We start from the raw sequence: 22401 nt of genomic DNA on the forward strand, positions 1-22401 counted from the left end.
CACTTGCCTGCACACAAACGCCGTTTTTACGGCTACCCAGATAAATCCCATAAGTGTGAATTTTTCTGGTGTCCCGGCCACGGCCGATGGTGCTTTATGTGTAGAAAGAATGCCCACTGCCTAGTGCCCATCTCTACACACAAGCACAGCCCGTCACACAGGGCTCGCGCACATGAATCGACTGAGATCGATTGCGCTTCAAACATGGTGAATGTGCCCACTAACACCACGTTATGCATGTCTCACGGTTTCTGTAAAAACGAAACCAACGTGCATTCGCTTCACTCAAGCGAACGATGCTTTCAGTGTGGTAAATGTGCCCGCTGTCCCGCGCCCACATCCACACATAGACATGACAGTTCCTACGGGAACCGCCCAGCCCTCCCCCTCGCGGTTGACCACCGCAGAGGAGTCGAGCGCGGGCAATCTGCCCGCTGTTATCAGCGCGCCCCATGCCTCAAATGTCACGAGCGCGACGCTTGTGTTACAGCACTCCGAAGCCTCCCCATCGCTGAGCGAGCGGAGCGCGCTTCGTATTCAACCCCTAGCTATTCATGCGGACGCATGGGCAAAGCTGCCCGGGGTTTCGAAGTGGGTGCTGAACATTATAAAAAGAGGCTATTCGCTACAGTTTCGCCGACGCCCTCGCCGCTATGTGGCGCGCGTCGAGACCACGGTAAAAACAGAAGTAGCACATTTACTTCGAGCCGAAGTGGCGAAACTATTGAGCAAAGGGGCCATAGAGCCTCTCTCTCAAGTTCAGAGCGAAGGAGGGCTATACAGCAGATACTTCCTGGTACCGAAAAAAGACGGGGGTCTCAGACCCATACTAGATCTAAGGCAACTGAACAAAGTGCTTGTGAAGCGACAGTTCAGGATGCTCACGACCAGACAAATCCTTGTGCAGATTCGCCAAGGAGATTGGTTTGTGTCAATAGATCTGAAAGACGCGTATTTTTCAAATACAAATAGCGTCACGTCACAGGCGATATTTGAGATCCGCCTTCGGGGGCCAGGCATATCAGTACACAGTCCTGCCGTTCGGTTTGTCCCTGGCACCCCGTACATTTACGAAGTGCATGGATGCGGCGCTCGCACCCCTCAGAATGAGAGGCATGCGAGTACTGAACTAGGGCTGTCCCCGACTATGGATTTTCATAGTCGAATCAGAATCGTCATGTCTTGCCTATAGTCGACTAATAGTCGAATCATGTGTATGGGGGTGGGGCTGGGGGCGGGGCTTTAACGTTTCAAAGCCGTGATGTACAGAAAATCACACAAAGATATAGAAGAAAATGTATAAAAACATTTTTGATCAATAAAACTAAGAAATAACATAAATAACTCCAGAAAGGCCACACTGCAGATTTGCATTTCACATGCAAATCAAATTAAATCGGCTAAATTACCTGTGCGAGCAGGCCAGCCTACAGCACAACATCGATGCACCGAAAAAATAAACAATTAATTTACTAAATTAAATTAGAACAGAATATACCTTTCTAATAAATAAAAATACAAAACGAAATAAATCAGAATCAAGTCACAGGATGAGGAGCAAATGTGTGCAAAATGCCTAAAGTGCAGGGGAACATATTCAAAACACAAGCCACAAATAGTTAGATTAGATAACCCTGACAGATTAATAAATAAAATAAAAATAAATAAATTATTAAAATAACGATAGTAGCCAGAATTTTCAACTTTGTCTTTTTAACTGCAGAAACAACAATTTATGCTAAACTGGAGAGGCAGTCTTTTTAGCTAAAAATGTTCACAGCATCCAAAAATAAAATTAGAACCGGCTGAAAAGTTTTGAAATCACTTGTACCCTACCTGATCGAGAGAACAAATCCTGAAAGTCTTTCACTCTGTCTGTCCGTTGGAGTCTTTTCAAATTGTGCGCGCGGATAAAATACATTCTAACGTGAAACCCAGTCTATGCGTGAAACATGTTAACGTTGGCCGGCAGAAGTGCGATCATGGTTTTCCTGATGCTAAATCCAGCCTTGGAGAATATCCTTTCTGATGGTGTACATCCACACTTTAGATTTTCTTATCCCAGACATTGTTAAAGATTTAAATCCTTGCCGCGAAGACGCTCCTCTGTCGGTCACGGATTGAAAGTGAAACTTAAATCTGTCACGGGGTGTTTGGATTTATTCACGCACGTTAAAAAATATTTATTAAAAGCTTCTTTCTTTGCACATTTTTATATAGGCCTACAGCATTATCATAATAGGCTGAATATTAACGTATTTACATAAAAGCTAGTTCTATGTGAAATAAGACATTGAGCGCCCTCATATAGCCAAAGTGGCATGATCCTCGTTTCATAACACCTCTGCGAAGATTCGACCGTGAGATCGATAGTCGAATCAGGCTCCTTATATCGAAGCATCGAATCTTCGACTATTCGGGGTCACCCCTATACTGAACTATTTGGACGATTGGCTGATTCTAGCGCAATCTCGCGCAGTGCTCATAGAACACACGACCATTTTACTCGATCACCTCGAGGATTTGGGTCTCAGTGTCAATTGGGCGAAGAGCTCTCTGTCACCCAGTCAGAAGATATCTTTCCTGGGCACAGAATTGGACTCGCTGTCCATGATAGCTATCACCACAGCGCGCGGTAGACATTCAACGCACAGCGAACTCGTTTCGCTGCAGCGAGTCTGTCCCGCTCAAGAAATTTCAGAAGATGCTAGGTCTCATGGCCTCAGCATCATCAGTGCTCCAGCTGGGCCTGCTCCGCATGCGCCCGCTGCAGTTTTGGCTGGAAGCGCGAGTCCCACGCAGAGCGTGGGCATCCGGTTCGCTTCGCCTCAGGGTCAATCAGAAGTGCGTCACAACTCTGAAACCTTGGAGAGCGAACGACTGGTACCAATCAGGTGTAAGCCTGGGGACTTCCTCGAGGGTGAGAGTGGTGTCCACGGACGCGTCCACCTCGGGATGGGGAGCGCTGCTCGAGGGCAGACCGTTCTTCGGCCAGTGGTCGGAACGGGAAAAGCTCCTGCACATAAACTGCCTCGAAATGACCCACATACAGTCCAACTGCTGTGGAAGAAATTCGGCAGAGCGGAAGTAGACCTGTTTGCGTCTCAAGAAAATGCTCACTGTCCGGAATTTTTCTCCAAGAGCAGGAACGCGCTGGCCCATGTGTGGCCCCGCCGCCCGCTCTATGCTTTTCCCCCGTCTCTCTCCTGCCTCAGGTGATAGAACGGATCAGGGAAGAAGGATGCTCAGTATTGCTAGTGGCACCGTTCTGGAAAAACCAACCTTGGTTCCCAGTCGTGATGTAGTTAGCAAGTACTGCCCCGTGGCCAGTACCAGTGAGGAGAGACCTCCTCTCACAGGCCCACGGCTCGATCTGGCATCCTCACCCGGAACTATGGTCCCTTCATGTCTGGGCCATCAACGGGTACATGTTGGACTCCCTAAAGGAGTATTAAACACGATCACGCAGGCTAGAGCTCCGTCTACGAAATGGTCAGTGTTTTCGGGCTGGTGCACAGCCCGTGGTGTGTCACCCACAGACTGTTGTGTGACGGAGGTGTTTTCCTTCCTACAAGAGCTGTTGGATGAGGGCAGGGCCCCCTCCACGCTCAAAGTTTATGTGGCGGCTATAGCAGCGTTCTCAGGAACAACGCTTGGTCAGTCAATAGGAAGGAACGATTTAGTCATCCGCTTCCTTAGAGGGGCTAAGAGACTGAATCCTCCCAGACCTCCCTCAGTCCCCGTATGGGACCTTTCTACGGTTCTGGAAGCCATGAAAGGTGCGCCATTTGAGCCTTTACAGTCAATTGATTTGAAACACCTGTCTTTCAAGACGGTGTTTTTGCTGGCTCTCGCTTCAGTGAAGCGCATAGGGGATCTACACGCGCTCTCTGTGAGTGCGGCGTGCATGGAGTTTGGGCCTAATGACTCAAAAGTTATACTCAAACCTAAGCACGGTTATGTTCCAAAATCCCTCAACACACCGTTTAGGGCGCAGGTTATCTCCCTGTCAGATATTTGTTGAAGATATTTGTATGGCGGCAGGCTGGGCCTCCCCGTCTACATTTATAAGGTTTTATAACCTAGAGGTTCCCGCCCTGCAGGCCAGGCTGCTGTCGGTCTAAGTTTACCAGTATTATCTGACCTGATGCTATCAGCTCAGAATGCTGCGTCTACTGAGCACAGCTCAATGTTCGACAGTAAAAAGTAGCAGCACGAGATGTGCCTGGGCAGACTGTGTAAGACCCACATTCCCCCATCAGTTCAGGCCGTACCCCGCCCTGTCTGTATGAAATTCGCGTCTCAGCGACGCTGCCATATGTGGAAGAGTGCGGCTTCGCCCCTCCCTCTTCCCGGACTCCCTGTGAGTTCCCTGAGTGATTGTGCACTATATGTACCCCGGGCTTTCGCCCTTGGGTCTTTGGTGTCAGATCTCAGCATGCACGGCGTTTTGCATTGGGTCCCCTAGCGTAAGATATCTTACGCAGTACGAGAGACCTCTCGTAAGAGAACGTACTCGGTTACTAACGTAACCTCGGTTCTCTCTAGAAGAGGGAACGAGTACTGCGTATCTTGCCGTGCATGCACACGCTCTGGTTGCTTCGATGATGAAAAACCAGATAATAGCTGCCTGCGAGCGGTATTTACAGGCCTAGACCACGCCCATTTCGGCGGGACGTGACGCAGCGGGCGCGAAGTGCCCTGATTGGGTCTGGCGTCACGCCAGGCCTCGCTCGATAGGCTGCTGCAGTTGCCACAGAGCAGCCAATAGGCGCGCGAGCTGCCTCGCCTATGTCTGCATGCTGCCGCAACGCGTTTTGCATTATTACAAAATTAAGGATAATTTTTGGCTTCAATATCTCGCGGAAAAAGGATTTTCCCCTAGCGTAAGATATCTTACGCAGTACTCGTTCCCTCTTCTAGAGAGAACCGAGGTTACGTCAGTAACCGAGTACGTTTTTTGTGTTTATTATTATTATTATTATGCAGATGTAAATTCAGCCATTCTGTTGGATAAAAATTGTCCCTAATGTAAAATGGAAATGAATGGTAATTTTATTTGATAAATATAAAATATTTAATATAGGCTATAGGAGAAAAAAACAATATGGTGTAGCAATATTTTAGAACTATCAAATCTCTCTGCATTAATAATAAAAAAAGTAGCCCATGTTTGTTCGGGATTTTGAACCCGTGTCATCTGAATTATTGAAACGTAAGTTATAGCCTACCACTCGGCCACGAATTTGTTTTGTTTTATTTTGTTTGAAATGTATTTTTACATATTTTGCTTTCGTTAATGTTAACCAATTCTGTTGTAGCATAATAGGCCTATATTTTTTCCCTAAAAGTTTGTTTTATTCTCTGCTTTGTTTTTTTTTACAAGATCTTGCGCCATGTTTTTTTTATTTTTTTTTTATAAACAGATAGGAAACTTACCTTTTAAAATGCTGCAGTTGCTGCTGTTTTGCCCTGTCACTTGCGCCACCCGGTATAGCCTAGTCATTTCGCGAACGACTTTGAAATTCGACTGGTTTATTTTTTCTGCGGCAGTAGGCCTAATAGGCATTGTGGTTGATTATTTATTAAAGAATTCAACATCGGTTAGTAACTGCAAGTCCTGAAAATGTTTTAATTTTACGGTAAATTATTTTAATTTATTTCACTGTTATGTTTCAGTTCATAAATCTACAAACACATTAAAATAAATGACAAGTAACCTATTGACATAGCCTTTCTAAATTATAGAAAAACTGGGCACACAATGTTAACGTGTGTCTACTTTGTTTAAATTTAATGAATTTGAATTCGTTTAACCACAATATTTATCTTGAATTTATCTGTGACCTCAGCTCAGATTACTGCCGCGGCAGATTACGTCATAAAGAGAATAAACTGACACTTTTCAAAGTCTGTGATTACAGCGCCACTCAGCGGTAAAAGGCAGCAAACACACATCCCAATTTTGCCGCCGCGGGAACGGCGGCGGTAAAAGTCTTATTCTGGTTGTCCACCATCTGTATTGTCATGGAAAAGGCTGAAGATCTGCCCAGAAATGAGTGGCGGCTGGCCAGAGTTACAGAGACTACTACAGATAAAGATGGGCTCATGAGACGAGTCAAGGTATGCCTTGGTGACCGGAATCTGGGAAAGGATGGTCGTAGACTCAACAAGCTGTCTGTCATTGAACGCCCAGTTCAGAAGCTGATCCTGTTGCTAGAGACTATCTAGCTGCTTCTGAGATCAACCAAGTGTATCCTTTTCATCATATTACTTAAATTCTAATATTCATTCACCATAGTATGGACACTTTACGTCCGTTTCTGAGTTAAAGGTTCATTTTTTATTTGAAAATCATTCGTAATTTATACTTCTTAACGTTATACAAATCACTCATGATTTGGTGGGAGTGTAAAGGACCATTAAATCTCCCTATCTCTGAAGTGGGCCGTCTCCTTTATCTCCAGCCATAGAGGGCGGTGTGGTCATGGAATACTTTAGGGACTCTTACTAAACCTGAGCCAAATGTTAAACCTGTGCTAAAAAACTCTTTATTTGTTTGTTTTGGTTTATTAATGTTTTTTCGCTGAATGCTTAATGTTGACATTGTATTTTTTATTGTTGTTTTACAAGAGCGTCCGTTACTTACCACACATGCTCTTATTTTGAAGTCCGTGAAAGGAAGTGCAGCGGCGCGCTGTGTGTATGTTGGCGCACTTTCTATGTGACGTGTCATTCGGATTAAAGCTACCAGGGAAGTGAGATGAGAGTTCTCCAAACTGCGAAAATATAGCTTTAAAAAGGTTTCTTTCTACCTCTTAGCTCCTGGCTGATGAAGGGCACAAGGTATCGTTCTCTTACGAGAGGTTCTCTCGTACTTGCGTAAGTATCTTACGCTAGGGGAAAACCTCTTTTCCTCGAGATATTGAAGCCAAAAATTATCCTTAATTTTGCAATAATGTAAAACGCATTGCAGCAGCATGCAGACATGGGCGAGACAGCTCGCGCGCCCATTGGCTGCTCTGCGGCAACTGCACCAGCCTATCGATAGAGGCCCCTCATGACGTCAGAACCAATGAGGGTGCTTCGCGCCCATTACGTCATGTCCCGCCGAAAGCGGGTGGGGCTAGGGCTATAAATACGGCCTAGAGAGGCTGGTTTGGTCAGTTTTTCATCTCTTCAGCGAGCCTACGCATTGCTGGATCCTGAGAGGAAGCCGCGCCGTCTGATTCAAGCACTCAGCGGGATTAGTTCTGCATCTGAAGCTGCCGGTCGACAACTCGCCGCCTTCAGTCGCCGTTCCTGCTCACGCTTTCCGGCGTACATATCCTTTTCTCTGCTACTGTGTTTTGTGTATGTGTGTGTTCGCCGCCGCGACACACACTCTCATTGCACTAAAAGAGCCGGGCGTCTTTTTCAAGACGCCCCTTTCCTGAGGACGCGCAGCTCTCGCTCTCGCTCTCGCGCTCGCTCTCGCGCTCGCTGACGGCGACTGCCCTCACTGCGAGCTAGTTACTGCCTATGGTGACTCTGCGGACTCACCTGGCATCCTTCTCCGAGACTGCTCCTCCGCCGGTCACGGTGCTAGCTTTCTCTCTCCCTCTGTTCGAGCCGCGCAAACTGCGCCATTCACAGGGGAGGCTGGAAGCGGACGTTCGGGGTTAGTTTTTCTTTACGTACAAGAAAGCTACCCTGCCCCTGCGCCCCATTCACGCGTCACTCACCGGCGAAAGGAGAAAAGAGTGTTTATAGTCCCGCCGAAGCTGGACTGACCTGAATTTTCTCACACATTTCTCAGTTCCCTGATCAGGCGACTGGAAATATAAATATTGCAGCGCCTGCAAGCAAACGCCGAAGAAAACATGTTGACGCTCTTATATGCTCGTGCATCTGAAAGCCTTTGTGTCCCCCCCAGTGGCTCAGTGGCGCAATCTTTGGTTTTTCGCACGAGAGACCGGTGTTCGAATCCCGGTCTAACGGCAGATAAATTATGCCTCCAATGCTTCGCTCTGTCAGTTCCCTGAAAGGCGACTGCAGATGTGCATTTTGCAGCCAACGAGCGCGTTGTACAACCCGCTCGCCTGCACCCAAACACCGTTTCTATGGTTCCCGTGCGTCACTGGCGAAAGGAGAAAAGAGTGTTTATGTCCTGCTGCGGCCGGGCCGAATTCTATTTCTCACACATTTCTCATTCCCCTCTGAAGTTCAGGCGACTGGAAATGTCAATACTGCAGTGAGCGAGCCTGTTGTAATGCACGCACGCCTGCAAACAAACGCCAGCATGTTGACGCTCTCTGATAATACTCGCGCTAACTAAATGCCAATGTGTCTTCCCCTGTGGCCCAGTGGCAGATTCTCAGGCTGTCGCGCGAGAGACCCGTGTTCGATCCCGGGTCTACCGGCAGATAAAATTATGCCGTCAATGCTCGCTCTGTCAGTTCCCTGAAAAGGCGACTGCAGATGTGTATTTTTGCAGCGAACGAGCGCGTTGTACAACCCGCTCGCCTGCACCCAAGCACCGTTTCTATGGTTTCCGTGCGTCACTGGCGAAAGGAGAAAAGAGAGTGTTCCTAGTCCAGCTGCGGCTGGACCTACCTCCATTCTCACACATTTCTCTGGAAATGTCAATATTGCAGTGGACGAGCCTATTGTAATACACGCACGCCTGCAAACAAACGCCAGCATGTTGACGCTCTCTGTTTCTATGGCAACTTCTCGCTCGTTCAGTTCCAGTAAATGCGACTGTTCCAGTGTATTCTGCAGTAAACAAGTCGGCGACACAGCCCGCTTGCCTGCACACAAACGCCGCTTTTACGGCTACCCAGATAAATCCCATAAGAGTGTATTTTCTGGTGTTCCGGCCACGGCCGATGGTGTTATGAGTGTAGACAAAATGCCCACTGCCCAGTGCTCATTCCTACACAGAAACACAGCCCGTCACACAGGGCTCGCGGACATGAAATCGACCCAGATCGATTGCGCATTAAATGTGGTAAATGTGCCCACTGCCCAGTGCCCACAAACACTACGTTCTGCATGTCTCAAGGTTTCTGTAAAACGAAACCAACATGCATTCGCTCTGCTCAGGCGGACAATGCTCTCAGTGTTGTAAATGTGCCCGCTATCCCACGCCCACATTCACACATAGACATGACAGGTCTTAAGGGACTCGCCCAGCCCTCCCCCTCTCGGTTGACCACCGCAGAGGAGTCGAGTGCGGGCAATCTGCCCGCTGTTATCAGCGCGCCCCCTGCCTCAAATGTCATAAGCGCGACGCTTATGTTGCAGCACACTGAAGCCCCTCTGTCGCTGAGCGACCAGAGCGCGCTTCGCATTCAACCCCTAGCCATTCATGCAAACGCATGGGCAAGGCTACCCGGGGTTTCGAAGTGGGTGCTAGACATTATAGAAAGAGGCTATTCGCTACAGTTCGGTCGACGCCCGCAACGCAAAGCGGCGCGAATCGATACTACGGTGAAAAAGGAAGTAGCACACCTACTTCGAGCCGAAATAGCGAAGTTACTGAGCAAAGGGGCTATAGAACCCTTATCACAAGCTCAGAGCGAAGGGGGCATGTACAGCAGATATTTTCAGATCTAAGACGACTAAACAAAGCACTTCTGAAACGACGGTTCAGAATGCTCACGACCAAGAAAATCCTCTCGCAAATTTGCCAAGGGGACTGGTTCATGTCGATAGATCTGAAAGACGCTTATTTTCAAATACAAATAGCGTCACGTCACAGGCGATTTTTGAGATTCGCCTTCGAGGGTCAGGCATATCAGTACACAGTCCTGCCATGTGGCCTATCCCTGGCACCTCGCGCATTCACGATGTGCATGGATGCAGCGCTCGCACCCCTCAGGCTCCGAGGCATACGAGTGCTGAATTATTTGGACGATTGGCTGGTTCTAGCTCGATCACAGTCGGAGCTCATAGAACACAGGACCATATACTCGATGACCTCGAGAATTTAGGTCTCACAGTCAATTGGGCGAAGAGTTCGCTGTCTCCCAGTCAGAAAATATATTTTCTGGGCACAGATCTGGACTCGCTGTCTATGACAGCACAGCTGTCGCCGCAGCGCAGACTAAGTATTCATCGCATGACAGAGATTTTTCGCCACGGCGCTTTAGTCCCGCTCAAAAGTTTCAAAGGATGCTGGGTCTCATGGCTTCAGCATCCTCAGTGCTTCAGCTGGGTCTGCTTCGCATGCGCCCACTGCAGTATTGGTTGAAAGTGCGCGCGCCGCGCAGAGCTTGGACCTCCGGTCTCGCGCGCCTCGAGGTCAATCAGAAATGCGTCGCAGCTCTGAAACCTTGGACAGTGACCGACTGGTACCGGTCAGGAGTAAGCCTGGGGACTTCCTCGAGTGTGAAGGTGGTGTCTACGGACGCCTCAACCTCGGGATGGGGAGCGCTGCTCGAGGGCAGACCGTTATTCGGCCAGTGGTCGGAACGGGAGAAGCTTCTGCATATAAACTGCCTGGAAATGATGGCAGTCGTCAACACGCTGAAGCGCTTTTTGTCCCCAGATAAAAAGACACCACGTCTTGGTCCGTTCGGACAACATCTCAGTGGTGGCTTATATAAATCACCAAGGAGGTATCAGATCCAGAATCCTTCACAGGCTGACGGAACGCCTCCTGGTCTGGGCTCAGCAAAATCTGCGCTCGCTCAGGGCAGCGCATGTGCCCGGCCATCTGAATGTGGGACCAGACAGACTGTCCAGAAACTATCTTCCGGCAGGAGAATGGTCTTTACACCCACAGACAGTCAAACTGCTATGGAAGACATTTGGCAGAGCGAAAATAGACCTATTTGCGTCTCAAGAGAACGCTCATTGTCAGGAATTTTTCTCCAAGAGCAGGGATGCGCTGGCTCACGTCTGGCCCCGCTGCCCGCTCTATGCGTTTCCCCCTGTCACGCTCCTACCCCAGGTGTTAGAGCGAATCAGGGAGAGCGGATGCCCGGTGCTACTCGTCGCCCCATTTTTGGACAAACCAAGTCTGGTTTCCAGTCCTGATGCAGCTGACGAGTACCGCCCCGTGGCCGATACCGGTGAGGAGGGATCTCCTCTCGCAGGCAAACGGCTCGATCTGGCATCCTTACCCGGAGCTTTGGTCCCTACATGTGTGGGCCATCAACGGGTACCCGTTAACCTCCCAACGGGAGTGTTAAACACGATCACACAGGCTAGAGCTCCATCTACGAGGCGGCTCTATTCCTCAAAATGGTCTGTGTTCACTAGCTGGTGTACAGCGAGTGGCACTTCACCCTCACGCTGTGGGGTGCCGGAGGTTCTCTCCTTTTTACAAGAGCTTCTGGATAAGGGCAGAACCCCATCCACGCTCAAAGTTTATGTAGCGGCCATAGCAGCGTTCGCTGAACCACCGCTTGGCCAGTCATTAGGAAGGAACGATCTGGTCATTTGCTTCCTTAGAGGAGCTAAGAGGCTGAACCCTCCCAGACCTCCCTCAGTTCCCGTTTGGGACCTTTCCACGGTTCTGGAAGCCATGAAAGGTGCCCCATTCGAGCCAATACAGTCAATAGACCTGAAACTCTTGTCTTTCAAAACAGTGTTTCTTCTGGCTCTCGCTTCAGTGAAGCGCATAGGGGATTTGCAAGCGCTCTCAGTGAGCGCGACGTGTATGGAGTTTGGGCCTAATGACTCGAGAGTCATACTCAAACCAAAGCACGGATATGTTCCTAAATCCCTCAATACACCGTTTAGGGCACAGGTTATCTCCCTGTAGGCCCTGCCGGTATCTGAAGAGGAAGGGGACGCAGGCTTCCTTTGCCCGGTCAGGGCGTTAAGAGCCTATGTGTCTCGCTCATCTGTTTTCAGACAGACGGAGCAGCTCTTTGTTTTGTTCAGCGGACGTTCTAAGGGACTAGCTGCATCAAAACAGAGTCTATCCAGATGGATAGTTGATGCTATAGCGCTAGCTTACACATCCAAGGGCCTGCAATGCCCGATAGGTGTCAAAGCGCACTCCACAAGAGGCATGGCCTCGTCGTGGGCTTGGTCCAGTGGGATTGCCTTGCAAGATATCTGTATGGCGGCAGGCTGGGCCTCCCCGTCTACATTTATAAGGTTTTATAACCTCGAGGTTCCCGCTTTACAAGCTAGGTTGCTCTCGGTTTAATTTTTCAGTATTGCCCGCCCGATGCTATCGGCTCAGGATGCTGAAACTGCTAGAGCGTCGATCACTGATCGTCTGTATACTTCTGTGGGCAGTGCGTAAGTCCCCCATATTTATCAGTCCAGGCCGAGTTCGCCCTGGCTGTGTGGAACACTTGATATAATATGCTCTTATCAGAGCTCTATATTACAGGAATGATGCTATTCTAGCCCCTCTTCCCGGATTCTCTGTGAGTCCCTTGTGATTAGGCACTGTATGAGCCCCGGGCACCTGCCCTTGGGACTTTAGTGTTATGTCTCAAGCACGCACGGCGTTTTACACTGTGTTCCCCTAGCGTAAGATACTTACGCAAGTACGAGAGAACCTCTCGTAAGAGAACGTACTCGGTTACTAACGTAACCTCGGTTCTCTCTAGAAGAGGGAACGAGTACTTGCGTATCTTGCCGTGCATGCGTCACGTTCTGATTCGCTTCAGCGATGAAAAAACTGACCAAACCAGCCTCTCTGGGCCGTATTTATAGCCCTACCCCCACCCGCTTTCGGCGGGACATGACGTAATGGGCGCGAAGCACCCTCATTGGTTCTGACGTCATGAGGGGCCTCTATCGATAGGCTGGTGCAGTTGCCGCAGAGCAGCCAATGGGCGCGCGAGCTGTCTCGCCCATGTCTGCATGCTGCTGCAATGCGTTTTACATTATTGCAAAATTAAGGATAATTTTTGGCTTCAATATCTCGAGGAAAAGAGGTTTTCCCCTAGCGTAAGATACTTACGCAAGAACTCGTTCCCTCTTCTAGAGAGAACCGAGGTTACGTTAGTAACCGAGTACGTTTTAATTTTATGTTGTTTGCTAAATTTTGAGAGACTAAAGTGTTTGTTTCGTTTTCTTTGAAGCTGTTAGTGGGTCGTTAGCATATAGGCTATGCAGGTGTGTAAATCAGTGATATGTTATGTAGAGTGTGTGTGATTGATTGTTACTGTCACATGCAGGACACAGTGTATTATTGCTTCGTTTCTCTTGATTTGAACGTCTGATAGATTGTTTACAGGAAATTAGGCCTGTATTTGGTCATTTAATATATTTTAGGTTTTTCTCTCTGAATTGAGATCGTCAGCTGTACAAAAATAATTCATTGTTAATTCAGTTGTCAGTCCATTTAGCACTTTAAAAGGAGATTGTTGTAATTAAAACAATTTATAATTCATATTCAAGTTTACTACAGTCCAATAAGGCAAGGTTATTATATTAGCCTGCTCACTAAAAACTTGAGTTGTCACACCATTTACTAAAACCAATTAGATATTGTAAATGTGTAATCTCATGTGTTTGTTATGGACATGTATAATTTGTAGTGAGATGTGTAATATTTGTTTGTTTATTTGCTTACTTTCATTTAGCTCTTAAGGTGTTTTTGGGAATAAAATTCTTTATAAACATCAGTCCCTGAGAATAAACTGCATCTGTTCAGCCAGGAATGCTAAAATGAGGGTCCCTTGACATGCATCATCAAGAAAAGGAAAGGCTTCATCTTCAGTTGAAATGATTGATAGTTTAGAATTTACAGAGCATCAGAAATCCATGAAACCAGTCATGTTTCTTCAAAATCAGGTGATATATAAAATATATAAAAAATTGTATCTGCTAAACGGTTTCATCGATCAAAAATCTTTTGACAACTTTTTGCCATGAGGGTCCCTAGATGATGCATGTGAAGTTTCGAGCAAATCGGACAAACAGCCTTTGAGGAGTTCAAAAAAGTAGAGTTTTCAAATAATCTCAAATATTTAACAAATTGATTGACAGCAGTGTTTCTTGAAGCAAAGTTGTTCAGTATGAGGAGCTCTATCAAATGATATGCATATTGTGTGGATGTGAGAAAAACCACGTGATTACAGAGCCATAAAACTCGTTAGCACCATCTAGTGGCCGATTTCTTTTAAAATTCTGACAGACCTCTAAGGCCATGGGTCGAACATGCCCAGTGTTGGGAAAGTTCACTTTCTACATGAACTAGTTCAAAGTTCAGTTCACAAATTTTAAAATGAACTAGTTCAGTTCATAGTTCAAACTTCAAAATTTTGAACTAAAGTTCACAGTTCCAAAAAATGAACTAGTACAGTTCTTTTTCTCCATATGTTGCTGCGAGCTATTATTTTTCAAAATTATTGCCACAGCCCATATAAAACCACAGACAGCAATTATGTTATCAGTTTTAACACTGAAACTATGCGTCAGATTTCATCTTCATATCCAATTTTAAAATCCTTATCCAACCAGGGTTTACATAGCAGTAGGGTTGCCAACTAAACAAATGCGGGACAATTGTGCATGGTTAAATGAGGGACACTCAAAATATTTGTAGGCTATAGGCTAGGCCAACATAACACAGTAGGCCTATATGTCATTTCAGGTTTGTATGTGTTTAAAAGGTTTTCAGACATTTGTTTTGATTAAAGTCATATTACACACAAACCATAGTTCAAAATAATAGCATTTAAATCTGAAATAGAAAGCTTTTGTAATTATACACTACTTTTAAAGAAATTAAAGAAATAAATAGCCTACTTTTATTCAGCAAGTACATTTATAATGTTACGTTTTTTTTATTTCAGATAAATTTACTTTGAACCTTTTATTCATCAAAGAATCCTGATTTTTATTTAATTTTTTCATTAATAATAATCAGAAATGTTTCTTGGGCAGCAAATCACATCAGTATATTATTCCCTCAGGACGATTTCATGCTTTCTTGCGTGGCTGGATGTATGTTGGACTCACAATAATCACGTTGTTTGAATTCATTAAAACTGATTTGCCGAAATCAAAACCCAGTCGGACAGTGAAAGGGATTTGCCGTTAGCGCGAGTCCGGATCGAAGCGACCAGACAGCGGAGGATTCTGTGCGCAAATCAAACAATGATTTGTCCCAAAATAATAATTAATTCTCAATTTAGAGTTTGTTATTCGTATGGTCTGATGCGCGTGAGTGTGGACTGTGATTGGGTGATGACCGGTGTCGTGATCAAGTGCCGTGTTGCTATTCAGTCATACATCAGTGGTTAGATCAGCGTCAATAAACGGGACAACGGAGGTTCCGAACGGGACAAATACATTTCTATAGAAATCTTGCACCCTTTTTAACGAAGTTAAACTGAGAGAGCGTGCCGTTCACAGACACCAGAATGAACGAGTTCACAGTAACGTTCATCAGGCAGTAACAGAGTACGTTCAGTTCACGTTCGCCCAAAATATGAACGAGTTCATGAACTATCGTTCAATGAACGCGTTCAGGCACAACACTGAACATGCCCACCGTGTTTTGTTTTGATAGGCCTCTGTTAACGTTGTCTAATAGGTGCTCAAACTTCACTGGCTAATGGCAGCCATGTTTTTCAAGATACACCAATGTCCTCATAGAAAGTCATGGCACCCTGGACAAAGGCACTGCATGCCAATTGTCAAGTCAATCGGACAAACGGTTGCGTAGTTATAGCTGTTTTATGCATTTTCGTATTATAGCGTCACCAAGGGGTGAATCACCGCAGATTTTTTTGTGTGACCACAGAATGAGCTCGAACATGAGTATAACAAGTTTGGTGAAAATATCTCAATGCTTTCAAGAGTTATAGCCATTTTAGTGAAAGTAGCCCTGCCTACTTAAAACGTTTTGGCGTCCCATCGCGAGCGTCAATCACCGATCGTAATTCTTTTGACAACATTTTGCCATGAGGGTCCCTTGACATGCATCATCAAGGGACCGCACAAGGAAAGGAATGTTTTTCAACTGATGCAATGTACCACAAATGTATGCACTGAAGGGAAGTTTCTTAATATGGAAAGTTGATTGTACCAAGAGTAAACATGAGGTATACGTTCCATTTTTAAACATAATCAACATGTTTTTCTACCTTACAAGGAAGTTGTAAATCCCTCAGTGGTGTATATAAGCTCAATCCTTACTGTACTTACTCAGAGAAACATCGGGAACAGATAGACTAGGCTAAACATCGACATAGCAGCTCTGCAGGAGACGCGTCTTCCAAACAGTGGGTCATTGAAGGAGGAAAACTATACCTTCTTCTGGCAAAAGGAAAAGCGCAGAGGAAACCGGTGAATATGGGGTGGGGTTTGCCGTCAAAAACACTCTACGAAGTATGATTGAGCCACCAACAGGTGGTACAGAGAGAACCTTCACCCTACATCTCTCAACAGTCCAAGGTGTTATAAATCTTATATGCATCTATGCACCAACACTGCTAGCCTCAACTGAGACCAAAGACCAGTTTTACAAGTTACTAGAACACATCATCAAGGGCATATCATCATCAGAGCAAGTCTATCTTCTGGGGGACTTCAATGCATGGGCTGGTGCAGACAGAGAGTCTTGGCCAAGCATCCTAGGTCATCAAGGCATAGCAAACATGAACGAAAATGGCCAGAGACTTTTAGAACTCTGCTGCTATCACAACCTCTGTGTGACTAACACCTTTTTCCAGAACAAGGCGTGTCACAAAACATCTTGGAGACATCCCAGGTCAAAACTTTGGCATCAGCTAGACCTGATTATCACTAGGAAAGATTCCCTGAACAGTGTCTGAAACACCAGAGCATACCACAGCGCCGACTGCGATACTGACCACTCTCTGGTAGCCTCCAAGGTCAAACTGAAGCCCAAGAAACTTCACCACACGAAACAGAAAGGTCAACCAAAGATCATTACCTGCAAAACTGCCTATGCTGACAAAAACCAGGAGCTCATTAGAGTTCTCAACGGGCCTGAAAATTACAACCCGACCCGACCCGGCCCGTTGCTTTTAAAGCCCGGACCCGATGTAACCCGACACATCAACATGAATTATCTGCCCGAACCCGGCCCGCGGCCCGACGCCGCGTCGGAATTTTTTTTTTTTCTCATACACGTATTCATGACCAGCAGACGCGAATTCAAATCAACCTTTAATGTTCACGCCTTTTAACAATACAAACAACTGAAACAATAAACTTTAAATATATAAATAGTCTGTAGTAGCGACGGTGAATTCACCTGCGGCAAGTTTACTTTTCACCAACTCCATCTTCTTCTCCAGGCTAAAGGCGTGCACGTGCACGCAGCGGCGTCTGCCCCCGCCCCTCTCCATGCACGTTGCATGCAGCAGCCAGACTTTCTTTACGGTGAACAGCAGCGATGATTAATAAATGTTTTTTTGTTTTTTTTTACTTAACGGAAAAGATTAAGCCCGAGGTCCGACCCGACCCGAGTCATTTGCTTATATTTTCGACCCGAACCCGGCCCGAACCCGCGGGTCCCGTCGGGTTTGTCGGGCCGACCCGACCCGTTGAGAACTCTAGGCTGAATGCAGAAGATCAATGGAATTTCCTCAGGAATACCATCTTTGACTCTGCACTCTTAACATATGGAAAGAAAGAGCACAAGAGCAACAGACTGGTTTGAGGCCAACATTATGGAATTGGAACCAGTCATTGAAGCCAAACGGGATGCACTGATCAACTACAAGTGCAACCCCAGCCAGCAAAACATGCAAGCACTGAGAACTGCTCGCAAAGAAGCACAACGAACAGCAAGACGCTGCGCAAATGATTACTGGCTCCAACTCTCAGACAACATCCAGGAAGCCTCGGACACTGGCAACATCAGGAAAATGTATGAGGGGATCAAGCAGGCAACAGGCATACCAACAAGGAAGACTGAGCCCCTGAAGTCCAAGACAGGAGATGTCATCACTGACAGGGACAAGCAAATGTGTTGTTGGGCTGAGCACTACCTGGAACTCTTCTCCAAAGAAAACACTGTTACCCAAGAAGCCCTCGACAGCATTGAAAACCTGCCTGTGCTGGATGAACTGGACACTGAGCCAACTTTGGAAGATCTCAGCAAAGCCATCAACGAATTAGCCAGTGGCAAGGCAACAGGTGAGGATGGCATACCACCGAAAATCATCAAGTGCGGTAAACCAGCTTTGCTGGAATCCCTGCATGATCTCTTATGCCTCTTCTGGAGAGAAGGGATGGTGCCTCATGACATGCAAAATGTGAAGATCATCACACTCTATAAGAACAAGGGTAGCCGCAGAGACTGCTACAACTACCGGGGCATCTCACTGTTGAGCGTAGTGGGCAAGGTGTTTGCTAAAGTCGTCTTAAAATGAGTGCAAGTCCTTGCTGACCGCATCTATCCAGAGTCACAATGCAGATTCAGGGCTAAAAGAGGTACAGTGGATATGATATTCTCTGTGCGTCAGCTTCAAGAAACATGCAGAGAACAGCAGATGCCACTCTTCATCGCCTTCGTCGACCTCTCTAAGGTCGGTTTTAAGAAAATCGCAACGCATGGAGAACCACAGTAAGTGATGGAATCCAAAGGGGAGAAGTGAAGAGACTCCAGCAGTTGAAGGACAAAAGAAGTTGCAAGAAGGAGGGGAAACAAAGCCATGACTCCAATCCGCCATCCAGCTTTGTCTGCTTAAATTGTGGCAGAGACTGCCATGCATGGATAGGACTGCTGAGCCACTCCAGATGTTGCCTACAACAAGATTGATTGAAAAAGATAAAGAAGTCTTTTTCAATCAAGTCTTTCAAGAAAGAGGGGGCCTACTATGTATGAGAGCATAAAAAATGCCCCATTGGCGACTTTGATTGGATTTTTTTGCCACTTACTATCAAACTTTTGACATCTGGGCATCTGCGTTTAGCCAACGACCTATGATTTCAAACTTCCTATGGTGGTTTCATCTCGATCGGTCAAACAGTTTCAAAGATATTGGCAAATGTTTTTTAAGCGCTAATTTACAACATTGCGCAAACCATAAGGCAGAACCTAGAATATTTGGTATTGTTAGACTCGGCAAGGATTCAGGAATGTAAGGAGATGACTCCTGTGAACATAAGTTAACCAAATCCAAAGTTATAAGCATGTAAATCATGGTCCGAAACGTCTCATACTCTTTCAGAGCATCGTGCTGATGACCCATATCAAGTTTTGTAACGATACGTTCAGTCGTTCTTAACCCCCTGGGGTCGGCGCTTTTTTTCTTATTAGTGCAAAAGAGATTCAAAATACTCTGTTGACTTTGATCTTGCATGCAAGTTTCATACATCAATCGATCCTGTTAACCCTCTAGGCGCCACGGTCGAGTTTACTCGACAAGATGCGGCACTGAATAAAACGGCCGATTTTGTCAAATAGGGTGTCAAATTTTGTTCGACCTCCCCTCCACTAGATGGCAGACATGTCATACTTCATCCCCGACTCAAAAAAACGTCATGCTTCTATACAAAATCTTCGAGCTAGAGCGCATTGAATCAGTGCGAACAAAAGCGGAGCTAGTGTGCGAGTGAGCCATTTTATCAGAGCAATATTGTCAACGTCAGCGAGTATTTGCATTAGATTATTATTATTATTATCTAATGGCATCAATAAAGCTTACCCGCAATGAAGTGTTGGGACTTCTATTCGCGGACCCTGATTCTGAAGGGGAATATTTGCCTTCAGAAGATGACGGTGATTCTGAAAGTGAAAGTATAGCCCTACACCAAGCACAAACGGTGAATCCTTTGCCCAATGTAGATTGTCCTTTGCCCAATGTCAGTGGTGGGAACAATGTTTCACGGGGTCGGAGTGTTCATCGCGAAGTTAGCAGGCGTGTTAGTGATGTGGGGAACGAGGCGGGAGATTTTTACCGCGCTAGCCATGTAACTTTGTCTTCTGACCGTGTGCCTTGCGGCGACAGTATTGTGGTGGAGACTTTGTCTAATGCCACTGGGTATGTTAGACGAGGTCGAAGTATTCATAGGACAGTTAGGGGGCAACGTGGAGGCAGGGTGGGGAGTTGCAATGACAATGACAGTAGTCCGAGCTGTGCACACTCGGCACATGCGCGAGGCAGATCTGGCCGCGCCCGCGCTGCTCGTAGCAGGAGCAGAGGCGGTGTGACACGGGGCAGAGGGGCTATTATGCATAGTCTCTCGCAAGCTGATGGGAATGCCGGCTTTGAGTACTTGGCCAATGAGGATGAGTACCAAAGTTGGATCACCCCCTTTGATCAGCCAATTGGATATCTGGGGGAAAGAGAACTCTCCAATGCCAATTCGCCCCTAGATTTTCTATCACTCTTTCTCTTTCTCCTTTGTGTTGTGCCTTGCAATGAGAGGTACCACACCATGAAACACTACAAGAAATGTCACCTGGATGTATAGGGAGTCATTATCTCTACAGCAAAAGGCCTGCTACATTTTTTTTGTCTGCCATTTATTAGTAATGATTTACACTGTTGATTTACTATCTATTTCCCCGAGTAGTGTACAATGTGTTCTTTTTTGTGTGTTCATGTCCTTGTGATGTGTGTTTCTTTGTCAGCAAACAAAAAAATAAAATAAAAAATAAATAAAAATAACATTGTCTCTCGTCTTGTCTCGTCTGTCTCTCGTCTTGTCTCGTCATCTCACTCATGATCTGTGCCTTGCCGTGGTGAGTGAGCTTTTGAACTAAACAGGGCTGCGTTTCCCAAAAGCATCGTAAGCCTAAGAAGTTCGTAAAAACGATTGTACGACTGATCTTAATATTACGGTCTGTTTCCCAAAAGCATTGTAACTTAAGTAGCACTTGAAAATCTTCGTAGAACTACGAGTGCTCTGGAGTAATCGTAAATCCCCAAGTGCATCGTAAGAAGTCAGATTTATGAGGTCACCAGATTACACTTTTATCTAGATTTAACAGATTACACTGCAAAGCAGTGGTGGACGAAGTACACATACCATGTACTTGAGTAAAAGTAAAGATACTCAAGGTAAAATATTACTCAAGTAAAAGTAGAAGTGCTGCCTTTAAACATTCACTTGAGTAAAAGTACAAAAGTATTTGCCTTCAAATGTACTTAAGTATCCAAGTACTATGATTTTTTTTATGACTATAATGTCCTATTATAATTTTTGTCACAAGACTCTTGCTTAACTCAGTCTACGTGAAGACTCCAATGTCACTCTTGGCACATCAATCTATTAATAAAATGACATTAATTAGTCTATATATATATATATATATATATATATATATATATATATTTGAATTGAATAAATTTTTTGTTTGTTTAATTTTGGACGGAAGGGCACTGTTCCCAATACATTTACAGTATTTACTGTATATATTTTGGAAGACTATATATATATATATATATATATATATATATATATATTTGTATATATATATATATATATATATATATAAAAAAAATTCTACGTTATGGGAGTAGCCAATTTCCCTCCAAAATTAAACACCAAAACGTAATGCAGTGTTTCTGCTACTCCCCAGAAAAAAAAATGCTATTATATGCATGTAATTTTAGTGTCAACGTAATAAGCAATGTTCATTATGCCCCAATATTTACCGATAATTGCTGCTGCTCTCTGCCCCGCTTAAAATCATTGGCAACGCGATTTGTTTGGCGAGATCACAGCGGCTGCACACTGCACAGACCATTCGGTGAATGATATTAAAATACTGCGAGATCGATTAGAGTGTACTAGTGTAGACGGCTCTGTATGCTTTTCAATCACTCTCGCGATGTCATAAACTGATCGGTCTGTGCAGCTCCGGTTCAAGTCGAACAAGCCTAGTGTGTCGCAACCTCATAGCCTACTGTCTATGGTCGCAACTCTCATATTTAACGGCTCTGGTTCACGCAGATAGCGCCAAGGCAAGTTCAAAACAAAGCACGCACGTTAGGCTAGTGATTGGTGGCTCGTTTGACCAGTTAAGTTTTTATCCACTCATAAATAAAAAGGAACGACTGATTTTGAAAATGTAGTAGAGTAAAAAGTAAGATATTTGACTTTGAAATGTAGTGGAGTTAAAGTAAAAGTCTTCCAAAATTTAATTACTTAAGTAAAGTACAGATACGCAAAAAAACTACTTAAGTACAGTAACGAATTACATTTACTTCGTTACTGTCCACCACTGCTGCAAAGTGAGTACAAATATAAGCTTTTGATTGTACTTTTTTATTGTACACTTTATTGTACTTGTTTTTTGTTTAAATGAATGTATAAATTAAATAATAAAAAAGGGAAGAAAAAAATACACATCTAAATTAAATGAATGAACAAAAAAAAATCATAAAAGAACGAAGCAATGTGGGAAATATGCTTCAAAGACTGGGCAAAATATGGATAAAAAAAAATAAAAAATCTGTCAATGACTTGCTGACGTGCACGAAAACCAGCCATGTATTGGGCATTTCTTGC

The 22401-nt window shown here is 45.3% G+C and overlaps 1 protein-coding gene across 1 annotated transcript in view; it reads right to left on the reverse strand.

The window, feature by feature from the left end:
- The window catches only part of LOC309509868 (ADP-ribosyl cyclase/cyclic ADP-ribose hydrolase 1), a 366738-nt gene that overhangs the window by 213995 nt on the left and 130342 nt on the right, over positions 1–22401 (reverse strand). The gene's annotated exons all lie outside the window — the stretch shown is intronic.

The sequence above is a fragment of the Leuciscus leuciscus genome, assembly GCF_965113295.1.
Source record: "Leuciscus leuciscus genome assembly, chromosome: 11".
Lineage (NCBI taxonomy): Eukaryota > Metazoa > Chordata > Actinopteri > Cypriniformes > Leuciscidae > Leuciscus > Leuciscus leuciscus.